The sequence below is a fragment of the Mustela lutreola genome, chromosome X (genome assembly GCF_030435805.1).
Source record: "Mustela lutreola isolate mMusLut2 chromosome X, mMusLut2.pri, whole genome shotgun sequence".
Classification (NCBI taxonomy): Eukaryota; Metazoa; Chordata; class Mammalia; order Carnivora; family Mustelidae; genus Mustela; species Mustela lutreola.
This window is the reverse complement of record NC_081308.1, coordinates 37,893,257-37,898,947: the sequence shown is the minus strand read 5'-3', so window position 1 is coordinate 37,898,947 and position 5,691 is coordinate 37,893,257.

Below are 5,691 nucleotides of genomic sequence, written 5' to 3'. Positions count from 1 at the left end.
AGTGAGATGTGACTGGTCTGTAGTTAATGAAAGGTTTAATTCCAAAATTAAAGAATTTGGTTAATGTTATGGGGTAGACATGAGAAAAGGGAAGAAAACCTGCCTTCCCTTTCACCATTCTAAGGTATATCAAAAGATAGGCATGTCTTCCTCTCTGTTTACCTCATCTGGAATAATATCTACAAACCCTTTCCCTCTCTGTTATCCATGACCACCTCTGAAATGTGCTCCACATACCTAGGAAAAGACATCTATTTTCCAAGTTCCTGTTTGTTTTTTTTTAATTTTATTTATTTATTCGACAGAGAGAGATCACAAGTAGGCAGAGAGGCAGGCAGAGAGAGAGGAAGGGAAGCAGGCCCCTGCTGAGCAGAGAGCCCGATGCGGGACTCTATCCCAGGACCCTGAGATCATGACCTGAGCCGAAGGCAGTGGCTTAACCCACTGAGCCACCCAGGCGCCCCCAAGTTCCTGTTTTAATGCATAAAATTACATGTTTGATGTTCCTTTCATTTTTGTAAGATTTTGATGATATTCAGATTAACTTCCTAACATGTCTGTATGATTTTTCAATGGCTGAGATGATTCTAGTATACCCCAAAAATTTCACAGTAAGGACAGTAATTTTAGCTGAGATCAAAGGACATGTTTTACTTGACTCGATTAATATGTAGTTGACCAAGGTAGTACATATCCTGCTTTTTCCAGGGAATTGAAGATTTCAAGCCTCTTGTGTGTATTTTTAAGTAATCTAATCTGCTTGAGGTTTATTTATTCTTGGTAACCATGTTCTCAGCTCAGTCTGGGATTTTGGACCTAAATGGTGATTTTTGAGTAAATCCTAAGGTGAATTTCTTGGTTACAAAAAGAGGAATCTGCCAAGGATTGAATTGCTGGTTGTACCCAGTAGCACAAAAGTCAAGTATGCCTGGAGTTCTAATGGGTACCCAACATTCTCCCAGTTTTTTCTACAAAGAACAATAACAAGGATGGAACATTGATTTCCTATTATGAATGTTGTGGTTGCTACTGTGCATGCTCTGATCACATCAGGCTTCTAAAGAGGGAAGTGTGAGATAGAGGTTAGAATTTAAATGGCTCTATCACCTCCCAACATCAGTCCTTCCATTTTCTGTGTTGCAGCCAACAACTTGCTACCATCTTTAGGATTTCACTGAGCCTGAGCATCTTCTTCCTCCCTTTCTCCATTCCTGTGTCCCAGAGCAACTGATTTTGATACTGGGACATTTTTCACTGATAACAATGGATATAATTGGGGACTCTTGAGTGAAAGGACTTGAAAGAGTCATTAACTTCATTTTGCTTCATTTGTTTTCCAAGTCAAAGAATCCCAAAGAGAACTTCTGTTAAAAATAAGAGCATCTTAATTGACTGCCTTGAAGCTATGCATTTCAGACATCACAGACAAAGGCTGAGCTCTTCCTTGAGGATAGATGGATATGAAAATTCAACTATTATCTAAGGTTGGAGTCCTGCCCTGCCCCCAGCTTGTGCTCAGTTCTGCCCTATTCCTCTCACCTCCAGTTTTCTGCCTTTGAGCACTGAGTCTTTGCAATTTAGAAACTTCTCTTTTCCTGGGAATTGAAGATATCATACCTCTCTTGTAAGTGTTTTAAAACAGCCTTATCTGCTTGAAATTTACTTTTTCTTAGAGATTTTTAGCTTGAGTAGGAGTCAAAGAAAAGTCCACTTAAGTAAGTAGTACTTTACCATTTGCTTAATCAACCCATGGCATTTTTTTCATTTGGTTCAAACACTGGTTACACTATTTACCAGCTGGATGACCTTCAGCAAGTTACTTAGTTTACTTTGCTTATTTATATTGTGAGGATAATAATAATATTTACCTCATAATACTACAGTAAAGTTTAAATGAGTTGATAGGTTTAAAGTATTTAAAATGATTCCATACAAATTTTAGAATTGTTTTTTTTCCAGCTGTTTGAAAAATGCTGGTGGAATTTTGATCGGGGTGGCACTGAAAGTATAGACTACTCTTGGCAGTATAGACATTTTAACAATGTTTATTCTTCTGATCCATGATCATAGAATGCTCTTCCATCTTTTGTGTCTTCTTAAAATTCTTTCATGAGTGTTCTGTAGTTCCTTGAGTACAGATCCTTTACCTCTTTGGTTATGTTTATTCCCAGGTATTTCGGGTTCTTGCTGCTATAGTAAATGGAACTGAGTCTCTAATTTCTCTTTCTGTATTTTCATCATTGGTGTATATGAAAGCCACTGGTTTCTGTACATTGATTTTGTAATCTGTCACATTACTGAATTGCTGTATGAGTTCTAGTAGTTTAGGGGTGGAGTCTTTTGGGTTTTCCGTATAAAGTACATCATCTGCGAAGAGAGAGAGTTTGACTTCTTCATTGCCAATTTGAATACCTTTTATTTCTCTTTGTTGTCTGATTGTTGTTGCTAGGACTTCTAACACTATGTTGAACAAGAGTGGTGAGAGTGGGCATCCTTGTCGTGTTCCTGATCTCAAGAGGAAGGCTGTCAGCTTTTCCCCATTGAGAATGATATTTGCTGTGGGTTTTTCATAGATAGATTTTATGAAGTTGAGGAATGTTCCCTCTATCCCTATACTTTGAAGCATTTTAATCAGGAGCGGATGCTGTATCTTGTCAAATGCTTTTTCAGCATCAGTTGAGAGGACCATGTGGTTCTTCTCTCTTCTCTTATTGATTTGTTCTATCACATTGATTTGTGAATGTTGAACCAGCCTTGCAACCCAGGGATTAATTCCACTTGGTCATGGTGGATAACCTTTTATTTTTATTTTTTAAAAGATTTTATTTATTTATTCAATAGACAGAGATCACAAGTAGGCAGAGAGCAGGTGGGGACGGGGAGGGGGAAGAAGGCTCCCTGCTGAGCAGAGAGCCCGATGCGGAGCTTTATTCCAGGATCCTGGGATCATGACCTGAGATGAAGGCAGAGGCATTAACCCACTGAGCCACCCAGGCGCCCCCTGGATAATCTTTTTAATGTACTGTTGGAGCCTATTAGCTAGGATTTTGATGAGAATCTTAGCATCCATATTCATCTGGATATTGGTCTGAAATTCTCCATATTGCTAAGGAAATTTTGAAGAAGAGAAATAGAACTGGGGGCATCATGTTGCCTGACTTCAACCTTCACTACAAGGCTGTGATCACCGAGACAGCATGCTACTGGTGCAAAAACAGACACATAGACCAGTGGAACAGAGTAGAGAGCCCAGATATGGACCCACATATTTATGGTCAACTAATCTTTAACAAGGCAGGAAAAAATATCCAGTGGGAAAAAAGTCTCTTCAATAAATGGTGCTGGGAAAATTGGACAGCTATGTGTAGAAGAATGAAACTCGACCATTCCCTTAAACCATACACAAAGATAAACTTGAAATGGTTAAAAGACCTCAACATGAGGCAGGAATCCGTCAGAATCCTAGAGGAGTACATTGGCAGTAACCTCTTCGACACCAGCCACAGCAACTTCTTTCAAGACATGTCTCCAAAGGTAAAGGAAACAAAAGCAAAAATGAACTTTTGGGACTTCATCAAGATCAAAAGCTTCTGCACAGCAAAGGAAACAGTCAACAAGACAAAGAGTCAACCCACGGAATGGGAGAAGATATTCTCAAATGACAATACAAAGGGCTGATATCCAAAATCTATAAAGAACTCCTCAAACTCAACACACACAAAACAGATAATCACATCAAAAATGGGCAGAAGTGGGGCACCTGGAGGGGTCAGCAGGTTAAAGCCTCTGCCTTCAGCTCAGGTCATGATCCCAGGGTTCTGGGATTGGGCCCCACATCAGGCTCTCTTCTCCTCAGGGAGCCTGCTTCCTCCTCTGTCTCTTCGCCTGCCTCTGCCTACTTGTGATTTCTGTCTATCAAGTAAATAAATAAAATCTTAAAAAAAAAATGGGCAGAAGTCATGAAGAGACACTTCTCCAAAGAAGACATACAAGTGGATAACAGACCTACTAATGGATAACATGAAAAAATGTTCATCATCACTAGCCATCAGGGAGATTCAAATCAAAATCACATTGTGATACCACCTTACACCAGTTAAAATGGTCAAAATTAACAAGACAGTAAACAACAAGTGTTGGAGAGTATGTGGAGAAAGGGGAATCCTCTTACACTGTTGGTGGAAATGCAAGTTGGTGGAGCCACTTTGGAAAACAGTGTGGAGATTCTTTAAGAAATTAAAAATAGAGCTTTTCTATGACCCTGCAATTGCATTATTGGGTATTTACCCCAAAGATACAGATGTAGTGAAAAGAAGGGCCATCTGTACCCCAAAGTTCATAGCAGCAATGGCCACAGTTGCCAAACTATAGAAAGAACCAAGATGCCCTTCAACGGATGAATGGATAAAGAAGATGTGGTGCATATATACTATGGGGTATTATGACTCCATCAGAAAGGATAACTACCCAAGTTTTGTATCAATATGGATGGGATTGAAAGAGACTATGCTGAGTGAAGTAAGTCAAGCGAGAGAGAGTCAATTATCCTATGGTTTTGCTTATTTGTGGAGCATAAGGACTAACATGGGGGACATGGGGAGATGGAGAGAAGTGAGTTGGGGGAAATTGGGGGGGAGATGAACCATGAGAGACTGTATACTCTGAGGAGCTAACTGAGGGTTTTGGAGGGGAGGGTGGTGGGAGGTTGGTTGAGCCTGGTGGTGGGTATTATGGAGGGTACATGTTGCATGGAGCACTGGGTGTGGTGCATAAACAATGAATTCTGGAACACTGAAAAGAAACTTAAAAAAGAAATAAAAATTTAAAAAAAATTTAAGATATAAAGAGAAAATAAGCTATACATTTCATGATAAAAAAAAATAAAGTATTTAAAATGGTGATGGCCATATAGTAAACTCAATATGTGTTAGTGATTGTTGTTATTACTATTACTAATAGGGATCTCATTTCTAAAGTTCAAGATAAAAGTTAGTTTTTAGGGTACTAGCTTTTTTGACTTTAACAAAAACTATGAACATAGACTATTACCTATATGAAAGATAAAATATGCACTATTATTTTAATTTGTGTTCTACATTTTTTAATAAAAGAAAGAAGATACAAATGAAGTTTTCTAAAGCAAGATCTTAGGAAATGAGACATGAGGCACTTCTGTTTGTAAGAAAGGACGATGCTAGATTAGTTAGAAAAAAATTACACATAAAAAGGTGTAATATAATTACCCAATGCTTAGGATTGTGTGACATAAGAAAGTTGTGCAGGTTATTAATTCAGAGTTTAGTGTGTGTGCATGCACATGTGCACGTGGGCTTGGTTAAATGTTAGCTAAACATGGGCAAGACAATAACTATTGTCAGGTACTTTCCTACTTGGTCTTGTTCCACAATGACATGTGAGATCCTTGGAAATAGATGAGAAATCTAAGACTTAAATAGGCTAGATCTTCAAATACAAATCCTCTGAATCCAGTATTCATTACTTTAGATTAAAGTCCAGTGATCTTTAGACTCAACAGTAATTATATCCATACTGGGCACAGTGGAGAGAAAAGAACAAGATAGACATGGTCCCTGCCTTCTTTCACTTTTTTTTTTTAAGATTTTATTTATTTATTTGACAGAGAGAGAACACAAGTAGGTAGAGAGGCAGGCAGAGAGCGAGAGGGAAGCA